Genomic DNA, 14,284 nt, shown 5'->3' on the forward strand with positions numbered 1-14,284 from the left:
CAAACTAGAGTTGTCTGGTCAGACGTTTAGTATCGACCTTTTCCCTGTTACTCTTGGAAGCTTCGACGTCGTTATTGGTATGGATTGGTTATCCAAGCATCGCGCTGAGATCCTCTGTCAAGAGAAAGCAGTTCGTATTCCTCGCCGTTCTGGCAAACCCCTCATTGTACAAGGTGGCAAAAGTGGAGAAATCTCCGGCATTATCTCGTTCTTGAAGGCCCAGAAGTGTTTACGAAAAGGGCACACCGCTATCTTAGCACTTGTTACCAACACGCAGGAAAAGGAAAAGAGGATTGAAGACTTTCCAGTAGTGCGCGACTATCCCGAGGTATTTCCTGAGGAATTACCTGGACTCCCTCCACATCGTCAGGTCGAATTCCAAATCGAGCTAGCTCCCGGAGCAGCGCCTATAGCTCGTGCACCTTATCGACTAGCCCCCGCAGAATTGAAGGAACTCTCGACGCAACTACAAGAACTTTTGGATAAAGGATTTATCCGTCCTAGTTCATCACCCTGGGGAGCACCGGTACTCTTTGTTAAGAAAAAGGATGGCACGTTCCGAATGTGCATTGACTACCGTGAGTTGAACAAGGTTACCATCAAGAATCGTTACCCTCTCCCGCGAATCGACGATTTGTTTGATCAACTGCAAGGATCGAGCTACTACTCTAAGATTGATCTGCGATCAGGCTACCATCAGTTAAGGGTCCGTAATGAAGATATTTCCAAGACTGCATTCAGGACTCGTTATGGTCACTATGAATTCCTCGTTATGCCCTTCGGAATGACCAACGCCCCTGCAGTGTTCATGGATCTCATGAACCGGGTATGCAAACCCTACCTCGACAAATTCGTGATCGTGTTTATAGACGATATCTTGATCTACTCGAAAAGTCAGGAAGAGCATGAACAGCACCTACGCCTTATCCTCGAACTCCTTCGCAATGAGCAACTGTACGCCAAGTTCTCGAAATGCGACTTCTGGCTTCGAGAAGTCCATTTCCTTGGGCACGTGGTTAACAAGGATGGAATCCACGTCGACCCAGCTAAGATCGACTCTATAAAGAATTGGCCTACCCCTAAGACTCCCACTGAAGTTCGCCAATTCTTGGGATTGGCAGGTTACTACCGCAGATTTATTCAGGGATTCTCAAAGATTGCACAACCCCTCACTACACTCACTCAGAAAGGCGTCACCTACAAGTGGAATGAAGCACAGGAATCTGCTTTTCAGAAATTAAAGGATAACCTCTGCAGTGCTCCTATTCTCTCGTTACCTGAAGGCACTGACGACTTTGTGGTCTACTGCGATGCGTCTATTCATGGGCTCGGTTGCGTGTTGATGCAACGCGAGAAAGTTATTGCTTACGCCTCTCGACAACTTAAGACACATGAAAGGAACTACACAACACACGACTTAGAACTGGGAGCAGTGATATTTGCGCTTAAGATATGGAGACATTACCTGTACGGTACCAAGTGCACCATTTATACTGATCACAGGAGTCTCGAGCATATCTTCAAGAAGAAGGAATTAAACATGCGTCAACGTCGATGGGTTGAACTTCTGAATGATTATGAATGCGCCATCAAGTATCATCCGGGCAAGGCCAATGTCGTGGCAGACGCCCTCAGCCGAAAGGACACTATACCACGGCGCGTGCGAGCATTACAACTTACCATCCAGTCTAGTCTCCCTACCCAGATCCGAAATGCTCAGATTGAAGCTTTGAAACCGGAAAACATCAGGGCTGAGTCCCTGCGAGGATCAAGACAACAGTTAGAACAGAAAGAAGACGGCGCCTACTATGTGGCAGGACGCATTTGGGTCCCACTTTACGGAGATCTACGAGAACTTGTGATGGACGAAGCCCATAAGTCCCGTTACTCAGTACATCCTGGTGCAGATAAGATGTACCACGACTTAAGGACCACTTACTGGTGGCCTGGCATGAAAGCCCACATAGCAGCCTATGTTGGCAAATGTTTGACCTGCGCAAGAGTCAAGATCGAGTATCAGAAACCAGCAGGTCTACTACAGCAACCGGAAATCCCGAAGTGGAAATGGGAGCAAATTTCCATGGATTTTGTTACAGGGCTACCTAGATCTCAACGCGGGAATGATACTATCTGGGTGATAGTAGATCGTTTGACTAAGTCTGCACACTTTCTGGCCATTAAGGAAACAGACAAGTTTTCCACCTTGGCAGAAATCTATTTAAAGGAAGTAGTCTCCAGGCACGGGGTGCCAACTTCTATCATTTCCGACCGAGACGCTCGTTTTACTTCCGAATTGTGGCAAGCTATGCACAAATCCTTTGGCTCACGTTTGGATATGAGCACCGCTTATCACCCGCAAACGGATGGGCAGTCTGAACGCACCATCCAAACCCTGGAAGACATGCTTAGAGCATGTGTGATCGATTTTGGCAAGAACTGGGAGAAGCATCTACCGTTGGTGGAATTCTCCTACAACAACAGCTACCACACTAGCATTCAGGCGGCACCTTTTGAGGCATTATACGGTCGTAAATGCCGATCGCCTCTTTGCTGGGCGGAAGTCGGTGATAGTCAACTCACAGGCCCAGAACTAGTAGTGGATACAACAGAAAAGATTTCCCAGATCAGGCAACGCATGGCGGCAGCTCGTGACCGTCAGAAAAGCTACGCCGACAAGCGTAGGAAACCGTTAGAATTCCAGGTCGGGGACCGGGTTCTACTAAAAGTCTCACCCTGGAAGGGTGTGGTCCGTTTCGGTAAACGGGGCAAGCTGAATCCACGGTATGTTGGACCATTCGAAATTACCGAGAAAATCGGTAAGGTTGCTTATAGATTAAACCTGCCTGCAGAGCTGAGTGCAGTGCACAACGTTTTTCACGTATCTAACCTGAAGAAGTGTTTGTCGGATGAAACACTTGTGATTCCTTTTAAGGAACTGACGATTGATGAACAGCTACACTTTACTGAGGAACCGATTGAGATCACGGATCGAGAAATCAAAACCCTCAAACGTAGCCAGATACCCCTTGTGCGAGTTCGTTGGAACTCACGGCGCGGCCCAGAGTTTACCTGGGAGCGGGAGGACCAGATGAAGTCCAAGTATCCCCAGTTGTTCCCAAACGAAAACCCCAGCACTGAAGCTACAACCGAATTTCGGGACGAAATTCCAAACTAACGGGGGAATGATGTGACACCCCGTTGAAACACGCTAGCTTGACAGTGGCTGCTTCAACTTTCGGGACGAAAGTTCTTAAAACTTGGGGATAATGTGACACTCGAGGTTTTTCCGAACGATCACCTTGTAATATTTCGTGTGTATATAAATATTATTAAATGGAAACGTGATTTCTGCATGATATGTGATGTATGTATGTATTGTATATATATTTATAAGAGAGCCGAAACCACGACCCGAGACCATGACTCGCAACCGGGCGGTTGCGAGTGGGCCTTTGGGCCGTAACCGGTTTGGGTCGAAACCCCAAACCCAACCCGAAACACCCCTTGTATATATATACCCCACCTTCCCCACTTTCCTTCACTTTACACAAACCACACAAACACACTTCTCCTATTTTCCTCTCAACTAGAAACCCTCTCCAAACACCACTTCTCTCCTTCTCTTTTCGGTTCAAGCTTGGATCCCGGACAAGAAACTCGGACAAGTTCATCACCACTAAACTCGGACACTTCATCTCCTCGGCTTCTTCCTTTATTTCGGCTCATTCTTCTCCTTTTCAACCGGTTAGTGATTATTATGTGCATAGGGTTTATATTGTTGTATGAACTAGATTTTTATGCATGTTTGGTTAGAAATATTATGCTTGGTTAAGATATACTATGCATGATTTTTAGGAAGATTGTGAAGTTTTAACTATGTGTGTTAAACCTTATGTATGATACTTGCTAACATGCTTAAATGGTTATGGAATAATGGTTTAAGGATGTTTAGGGCCAACCGAGTTATGTTAATGCCACTAAGTGTATGTTTTACTTGTTCTTGCATATTAATCTTGTTAGAAATAGGTGATTTTCGGTCCAAAAATGTGTGATTATGTTGGCATGAAAACCCTAGAAACTATGAACATAAGAAGAACTTGTTTGAATATGGTTTGAAGGTCTTAAAAATGGCAAAGTTTGATCTATATTTACCAATGGGCAGATGGGGAAAAGTGTTAGTGAAATATTATTGGTTGTTTCCTAAAATGGGCCTGAATTCTTGGTACAATTTGGACTGTCATATCTGCATCATCACGTGTATATGAAAGTGACAGATTACGACTCGCAACGACAGCATTCCGACTCGAAACCGCACGGTTACGACTCGCAACCAAAGCATGACAAGTCGAAACCACGTGATTGCGACTCGAGACTACGTCGGTTGCGACTCGCAACCACAGCATGATGACTCGAGACCACGGTTACGACTCGCAACCAAAGCATGACAAGTCGAAACCACCTGGTTGCGACTCGAGACCAGCTGGTTGCGAGTGGGCTGTCCATTTTGGTTATTGGGCCATTCTGTGTTTAACTTGGGCTACTGTTGACTGGATTATGTGTTGCTGTTGACTGTTTAATTTCTTAGGCCGGCCCAGTAACCCACTGTTTACTTATATGCTTGATACGTGCTAGTTATGTGTAAGTTTTTACGTGAATGCTTGTACACCGAACCTGACCTATACCGGTAACCATGTTAGGACGTGGTGACCAACATGATTGACAAGTAACCTAAACCTACCGAGCAACCCAAGGTGAGTTCACAACTTAAAAGCATGCGTCCCGGTGGTTTGGGACACGAGACTGACAACCCTATCCCCTGGTAAAAGGGGATACCATTTACATACCTTCCCTAGTTATTGGGAACAAAACTTACTTTTCCTTCCCGGGTATTGGGAAACCTTTTGGTTAATTACTGTTTATACGGACTGCAACTAACGGCACTAAACGAAACTCTATCACTCAAGTCCCTACTACAAATACCGATTAGTCGCCGGGTTAGGCGAACGGGTTATTAGTTGATAGCGCTATTTAGGTGTTTACCAGCCTCACACCGTGCCCTGGTTTGGGACGGGCGTGAACTAATGTACTCAGAAATCCGTCAATGATGATAGAACATTGACATGGGGCATCCTGCGGATACGCAACGGTTACCTAGTGTTCGGTATTGGAAAAACAGTTTAGTCGCTAACTTTTGGGGTAGCTCCCCAGGGCATGTATAAACGGATAAATTAACCGGTGAAACAAAGTTTTTGGTAATTAAAACTGGACAATTAGTGGACTCACTCAGCATTATTGTTGACCCCTTACTGCATGCTTTGCAGGTAACCCGTGACGAAGGAGCTTGCAGCTTGGGAACGTGTAGTGTCTGTTCACCCTCGTGTTGGGTGTTACCTTATTTTGAATTATGAACTTTGTTTAAACTACTTTACTTATGCTTCCGCTACTTATTACTGTTTTGAAACTTAAAACTTTAAACTCTGAACTTAATATTTGCTAAGCTTATGAACAGCAAGTATTACTTTTGTTATCAACTTAAGTGCTCGGTATAATTGGTGGCTGGATCCTGGTCAGTCACGCCCCCGAAGCGGGTGTTATCCGCAGGTGGATTTTGGGGGTGTGACAACAAATCCTCTGCAGTGTTCTAAAAGTCTTTCTTCTTGCATCAAGGTACTATTCGGGTCCTTGCGCCAATCCCGATAGTACACATTGCTTCGGTTGTTATACCCTGAAAAACAAAACGAGTTATCTTGGGAGACTCGAAATTTGTTTTAAGGGCCATGTGTCAAGCACAATCGTCAACCACCAAATGATTGTGTTCTTCTACATTTATTGTGTTTTGTTTATTTCGTTTGTAATAGTATTGTAACTTTCCTGCTTTCTTTATTTTCTTTTGTATTGTAATTTAGTAATAAATCTGATTAGTTTAATTTTATGCGAACAAATTCTACAATATTAAAACAAAATTTAAAACACCGATTGTGTAATCTTCAGAACCATTCTGTTTGTGATTTCAAACCAGTTTTGTTATTACACGGGTTATGTTTAAAAACAATTTTTTTTTAATTCAAAGCAGCATCTTTGTTAAAACAGAATCTATTTACAATTCAGCTCTGTCCTAAAACCTTCTGTTTTGGTCTTCAAAGTTAGACTTAGAAGCTTAACAGTTGGATCCTTAAAATTGACTAAAATGCCTTGGTTGTTTGCACGGGACCAAACTGGCGAGTTATCTCTAATTGTTTTCATCAATGTGCAAAACCTTGAAGGTGTATTAAATTTGACATTATAAAACAAGTTAATTTTCTGTTTTGAGTAAATAATTTAATAAAACAACAAATTTATTAACTAAAAGATTAACTTGGACACTTTTATTTTCAAATGTCAACATCCAATAACAACATCAATATTAACAATGTCATGACTGGAACCCCTTTCACCACCAACACTATGGGAGCGTCCGCAGTGGCCAATCACGCTAAACGACCCGAGAAGTTCTCGGGTTTGCACTTCAAAAGGTGGCAACAGAAGATGTTCTTCTACTTGACCACCATGAACCTTGCGAGGTTCTTGACTGAAACCGCTAGTCAACCTAAGGAAAGGGATACCGACGCTCAAGCTCAGTGCGCGGTAGATGCTTGGAAGCATTTGGATTTCATATGTCGAGGCTATGTGTTAAACGGCCTTTCTGGTGCATTGTATAATATGTACTATAATGTCAAGACTTCCAAAGATTTATGGGATGTCTTGCACAAAAAGTACAAAACAGAGGCCGTTTAACAACGCATTCGAAAGGTCGTTTAACACAAAGCCTCCACATATGGAATCCGAATGCTTCCAAGCATCTACTGCACACTGAGCTTGAGCGTCAGTCTCCCCTTCTTTAGGTTGAGGAGCGGTTTCAGTCAAGAACCTCGCAAGGTTCATGGTGGTCAAGTAGAAGAACATCTTATGTTGCCACCTTTTGAAGTGCAAATCCGAGAACTTCTCGGGTCACTCAGCATGATTGGCCACTATGGACGCTCCCACAATATTGGTGGTCAAAGGGGTTCCACTCACGACATTGTTATTGTTGACATTCTGAAAATAAAAGTGTTCAAGTTAATCTTTTAGTTAATAAAATTGTTGTTTTACTAAACTGTTTACTCAAAACAGAAAATTAACTTGTTGTTTTGTAATGTCAAATATAATACACATTCAAGGTTTTGCACACTGATGAAGACAACTAGAGACAACCCGCGGGTTTGGTCTCGTGCAAACAACCAAGGCGTTTTAGTCAATTTTAAGTAACCAATTGTTAGACTTCTAAGTGGATGAAGACTAAAACAGAAGGTTTTAGGACAGAACTGAATTGTAAAGAGATTATGTTTTAACAAAGTTGTTTCTTTGAATAATTTTTTTTAAACACCATCCGTGTAATAACTAAACTGGTTTGAAATCACGAACAGAATGGTTCTGAAGATTACACGAACGGTGTTTTAGAATTGTTTTAAGATTGTAGGAACCGTTCGCGTAAAATTAAATAAATCAATTTTGTAATTGAATTATAATACGAAAAAATAAAGAAAGTAGGAAAGGTTCAATACTATTACAACTGAAATAAACAAAATACAAGAAATGTAGAAGATAAGAAATGTTTGGTGGCTAACGATTGTGTTTGACACATGGATCTTAAAACAAATTCCGAGTCTCCCAAGAAAACTCGTTTTGTTTCCTAGCGTACAACAGTCGAAGCAGTGTGTATTATCGGGATTGGCGCAAGGACCCGAATAGTACCTTGTTGCAAGAAGAAAGACGATTAAAACGCTCCAGAGAATTTGTTTCATGCGTTGTTGGTTCTGGTGTCTATTGCAGCACCTATACTCCTAGTATTTATACTGCAGATGAGTTGAAACAATAAATTTGAATTAAAGTGGAGAATTAAATGGCATTAAATGTCTTTAATGCAATTTAATTCGTCATTAAATTTTATATAATGCATTTTAATTCGTTATTAAATTCTCACTCAAGGCTTTGACTAGTCTGTTTGAACTGCAAATTTGAAATTGATTTGTTGCTGAGATCTGGAAGCTGCTGCGAGACCCGGGTGCGCAAGGACTAGTACGACGGTGCATGTGTGCCTGTTTTGCTCAATGATTATGAATCAAGATATATTTTTTGTCCATTTTAATGAATGCTTTAATTAATAAGTGTATGATAAATAATTTAATGTATAATGCTAATAATTATAATAAAGCGTTACTCAAATCTCATTAATGCCGTCATAACTTCTCCTTCACCACCATTAATGTGTTGGGTGCTACACCAATTTTATTTGGAGTGACAAAATTATTTAAAATCGTTGTGTCCTACACATATTTTTATATGAGTCGCAAAATTATTTAAAAGTGTTGGGATCCTACACACTTTGTATAATACACCAAAACATTGTTTTATGGTGTAGGAAACGTTTTTACGTTGTAGGAAACGTTGAATATGTAGGATCGTGTGCATAAATGTTTTTATTATGTTAGGTGCACAACTATTTTATATGATAGACCCATTAAGTGATTAAAGTTCATTAATTTGAATAACAAAAATAAAGGATAGACTAATTAAATGATTAGTTTCAATTACATTTGTACCATTTATTTCTTTTTAATTTGTTCTTATTTGAAATCTCCATTATATATATATATATATATACATATATACAGAGCCGATTTTGGGCATGTGCAAGAGGTGCCATCGCACAAGGCCCAAAACATTTAGGGGCCCAAATCGTTTAAAAAATAATATAAATCTTATATATAAATTTCTTGCAGAAGAAAATGTACATATTAGTCTTTTGTCTCAATGGATGCTAAAGTTAATGTGAGAGCCGTAGACTTTAGGTTCGAATCCCCGTATAATCTTTTTCATTTTTAATTAATGTTTCGTATTTGTTTTTCATTTTCAATCTATGTTTTGTTTTTTACTGGAGCTGATTTCAGCTTGTAAAAAGGCTATCTTTTAATTTTAATTTTGATTTTTCACATTTAAATTTGGGCCTCCACAAATTTGCAAGTTTATTCATTTTTTTTTCTTATTTAATCATTTACGTAACAAACTTTACATGTTTTCTTGTAAGTTTTTTATTTCTCATTTAACCATTTACAATATAAACTTTGAAGAACTCAGTAAGTCAATATATAGTTCTATTTTTTTTTAATTTATATGAAAAGGTTCGTGTTGTCAAACTAATTTGGGTATGTTTATATATATTCAGTTATTTTGCTACACTACTTTTGTTTTGTTTATTTTATAATTATAGTCGTATTGTGGTTTTTTGATGTACGGTTGATGGGGAGGGGCCCAATTTTTTTTTCGCACGGGGCCCAAAAGTATTTTATCATTTTCGGAGACGCCCCTGTATATATATATATATATATATATATATATATATATATATATATATATATATATATATATATATATGAACATGATTAGGAGAGAACCCCTCAAAGTGTGAGAACGGTGAAAACGATTCTCAGCCACAAGATCTTAGTGGTTTGTGGCTGAGATTGATGCGTTGGCATTTTTGTAAATAATAGGGGCCTTGGAACTTCCAGGAGGGGAAAAATAGGAAGATCCAAACAAAGGTGCACATGCCATTCACATGCAATTTTCCCCCATTATATTTAAACGACAATAACTTTTTTATACGTGATTATTTTTCGAAAAAAATTATACCATAAAACTCAGCGTTTTCTATCTTTCCAACAAGTATACTATTGATATACTTTTCGAAATAAAATTAACTGGGCTTTATGACGTTTTTCTGAACTGAGTGTTTTATGGCGTTTTAGACTTGTTATTTTCATGGCGTTTTTTTCTGAACTAGGTATTTTTATGGCGTTTTAACTAGTTATTTTCATGACGTTTTTCTGAACTGAGTGTTTTATGGCGTTTTCAACTGAGTTTTTTCATGGCGTTTTTCTAAACTGCGTGTTTTATGGCGTTTTTACAGTACAAATTATGATTTTTCTGAGCTCAAAAGATATTAATTTAGCCAGTTAGAGACAAAAAAAAATGGTTTTTTTGAGCTGTTGTAAATTATAGCTAAAAAAAATAGCTTTTTTTGGCGTTGCGTTTTAACTGGGAGCTTATGGCGTTTTTGAGCTATATGGCTCAAAAAAATGGTTTTTTTGAGCTGTTGTAAATTATAGCTCAAAAAATAGCTTTTTTTATGGCGTTTTAATGGGAGCTATATGGCTCAAAAAAATGGTTTTTTTGAGCTGTTGTAAATTATAGCTCAAAAAAATAGATTTTTTGAGGCGTGTTTTAACTTTTAACTGGAGTTTATGGCTTTTTGAGCTATATGGCTCAAAAAATAGTTTTTTTTATGGCGTTTTATTTGAACACCCCGTTCACGTGACTACGTGAGTGGGTTTTTTGCCAATATGACCCGTTAGTGTAATTTAACATCAATGCCACATGTCACCACCAAAATTTTCTCACCGTTCTCTCCAGAGCCGGCTCAACCTATTTGGTGGCCTAAAGCGAAAAAAAAAAAATCGAGGCCTTTTCTGAAAAAAAAATTATAACATTTTCATATGTCCAAATTCATCCGTTCGATTTAGACTTAACATAGATATATGAGAAAATAAAAACTCGCAATTAACTTTAAAAGACTATGAGTTGACTAATACAATTTAAGATGAATGAGTAGAAGGGAACAATTGATGCAGATGACAATAGCTTATTGCTTCTACCAAAAAAAAAATAAGAACTTTTCTAGGCCTAGAGTGTCTGCCCACTTAAAACAAAATAAAAATATAAATTAAAAAAAACGATGCTCTATGGAGTCGAACCATCAATCATTACGGACTCAGTTGCATTTACTTACCGCTACAATACAAGAAAATCATATTTATAGGTCATCAAATTAAATATTAATATTCGTATTATCTTAACTTTTTTAAATGGAGGCCCTAAAATTTTGGTGGCCCAAAGCCGTTGCCTCATTTAAATGGCCCACGGGCCGGCCCTGGTTTTCTCTAAATCCTAACCCTATATATATATATACACACCTTATTTTCTTATATTCATTTATATTCCAAAGTTAGAAAAAATGCATTTTCTAGTAAAAAATATTATTTTCACAAAATTTCCAACGTCTAATAACCCAATATATTGTTTTAATGTTATTGTCTCTACTAGTATACAAAAAGTGACATCGGTAAAAATAGAAACTAAAAGTTTCCCGGTCCACTGTCACTCATTTTTTTGTACTTGCATTATTATTAGGTTTATGTTAAAGTCTGTGTCACTGGTAAAAGTTTTATTCTAGTATAAATGATTATAATGCATAATGAATATGGCTAACTTGGTCAAAATTTAAAAAATAGCTAGTTGACACCCCATAAAATAAGCTTTCATGAATTTCTACGCGGCTCAAATTAAAAGTTAAGAACTTTCCTCGTAACAATCACCTTTTGCCACGTGTGCTGCTGCCATCACCATGTTCCCTCAGTCTCTCTCTCTCTCTCTCTCTCTCTCTCTCTCTCTCTCTCTCTCTCTCTCATCTTGTCTGTCATCTGTCCTTGGAGACCAGCTCTACTTTGTCTCTTGCTTAAACCTACTTCACTCATCAAGTTCACCTCCTGTGTAAACTCAATTTTTATGTATGGGAGAACGCAAACAACAAAACCCCAAAATTCTTTAAACCCCAACTCCATCGCCAACTCTAATTTGTCTCTTGCTAAAGCTATGGCTGCTGAGTGGTGGTTTAAGGTAGTGGTTGTGGTGGGTGGAGGGTGGTGGTGGTTGGTTGCAGGGTGGTGGTGGTTTACGGTGGTGGTTGTGGTTGTGGTGGGTGGAGGGTGGTGGTGGTTGTGGTGGGTGGAGGGTGGTGGTGCTCGGTGAGGGTGGTGGTTGCAGGCGTGACGTAGAGTCGATGACGGTGCTGCTGCGGTTGTATCTGTAGATGCCGCCATTAATGGTGGTAATGAAGGTTTGGTGTGTGCGTTCTCTGAGTGGGTAGGAACGAGTTGTCACATCTTTGGCAAATGTAAATGACCAGATGACAGACAAATAATAATCAGCAGCACAAGATGACAGACAAGATGAGAGAGAGAGAGAGAGAGAGAAAGAGAGACTAAGGGAACATGGTGATGACAGCAACACACATGGCAAAAGGTGATTGGTCATGGGGAAAGTTCTTAACTTTTAATTTGAGCCGCGTGAAAATTCGTAAAAGGCCATTTTATGAGGTGTCAACTGGCTATTTTTGAAATTTTGACCAAGACTTGGCCATTCTCGTAATGAATAACCTTAGCCACCACCTATGTGATTGTAGTTTCATTGGAAAGAAGTTATTTTAGTTAAACTAAAATTACTAAAAAAACTTTTAATACCATAATATCACAAGAAAGATTAACTATTTAAAAGAAGTATTTATCAGAAATTAATTTTAAACTAATTAAAATTAAAGTTAAAAAGGCTACAAGAATAAATTAGAAAAAAACCCCATTAATACGTAGTTCCTTAAATTAAAGAACTCGTTTCTTCTCACTGAAGCGTTTAGATAGATACAAAGATATCAAGCGTCTAACAAGTAACAACAAATAATGTAAGTGCAAACAGGCTCGTAAATTATTCGAGACCGACTCTTTAAAGATTTGAAACAAGTCAACCTTATATGAGTATGGACTTAAACGAGCTTGAGTTCAAACTCGAGCCTAAATTGGAGCTCATATAATAATAATAATAATAATAATAATAATAATAATAATAATAATAATAATAATAATAATAATTGGGCCAGAGCTTTAGCCCGCATTTCACATACCGAAGGAGTATGATCCATACGGTGCACACATACATGCGCATGCGCATCCATACCCACGATAAGACAAACAACTTCGCAGTCCTTAAAGCCTTCCAGCATGGGAGCACCTGCGCATGCGATCATAGACAACTCACGTAAAGGACAGAGAATACACTTGACAACAACATGTAACCAATCAGGTTGTAGCAGACCCTACCAGTGCTCTTCCCACGATGATCAATCATGCAGGAAACGAAAAGTACATAAGGACAGTGACGTGTAGCAAATCAGCTTGCGCAGTAACCGCTCCATGATCTCTACTCACAGCTGATGATAGACTCGACAACAAGTCCATCCGACAAGCCACGTCCCGCCATCAAAGGCCAAATATTGGCAGATTTCATCACAGAAGTACCGGAGGACAAGGTAAATGAATGTGAAGCAGAAAAAAAACTTACACCCGATGCGCCATCTACAAATGTTTGGTCCTTATAAACTGACGTGGCCTTAAACGAGGACGGCGCAGGTGCAGGCCTCAGACTACTAACCCAGTAAAAACAAGAGTTCACATATGCTATTCTCCTCTATTTCAAAAGCATGAACAACGAGGCAAAATATCAAGCTTTTTTAGCTGGTCTGCGCTTGGTAGTCAAGATGGGGTTCAGAACCTAGATGCGCACATCGATTCAATGTTAGTTATTGATCAGATAAATGGGTTGTATGACGCTAAAGGCGAAAAAATGGCTTTGTACTTGGAATACGACAAAGAGCTCATCCAGAAATTTCAATCTTGCAAAGTTATATACATCAACCTCAGTGAGAACAAACCAGCAGACACTATAAGCAAGCTAGCGTCAACGAGCTACCAACACCTGGCAAAGGATGTGCGCATCGAAGTGCTCAAAAACCCTTCCGTCCTTTTGCGCCAGGTACACGTCATTGAAATGGATCACCTTCATGGATGACACCCATCATTGCTTATCTCCAGTCACGTATCCTCCCGTAGAACAAGCCGGAGGCAAGAAAGATACAACACAAAGCTTTACACTACCAAATGTCGAATGTAATCTTATACCGGAGATCTTTCATGGGTCCTCTTATACGATGCTTGGATCCACAAGATGCAAATTACATCATTCGTGAAATCCATGAACGTATATGCGACATTCACGCAAGATTGCGCATGGTAGTGGCGAATTTATGAATGTTTGATACTATTGGCCAGGGATGCACCTCGATAGTCAGGGTTTTGCGCAAATATGATTCACGTCAAAGGCATGTACCCAAAACCCTATACCCTAAGAATGCATTGGTTTCAGTAACCACCGCTTGGCCATTTCAATAGTGGGCCACTAATTTGGTGGGGCCATTCCTAGATGCGCCTGGCGCAGTGAAGTTTATCATTGTTGTTGTGGTTTATTTTACCAAATGGATTAAAGCAAAGGCGCTTGCTTCCATGACAACCATGGTGGTCAGGAAATTTATTTGGGAGTACACCAT

Source organism: Helianthus annuus, chromosome 2 (assembly GCF_002127325.2).
Source record: "Helianthus annuus cultivar XRQ/B chromosome 2, HanXRQr2.0-SUNRISE, whole genome shotgun sequence".
In the NCBI taxonomy this organism is placed as follows: Eukaryota; Viridiplantae; Streptophyta; class Magnoliopsida; order Asterales; family Asteraceae; genus Helianthus; species Helianthus annuus.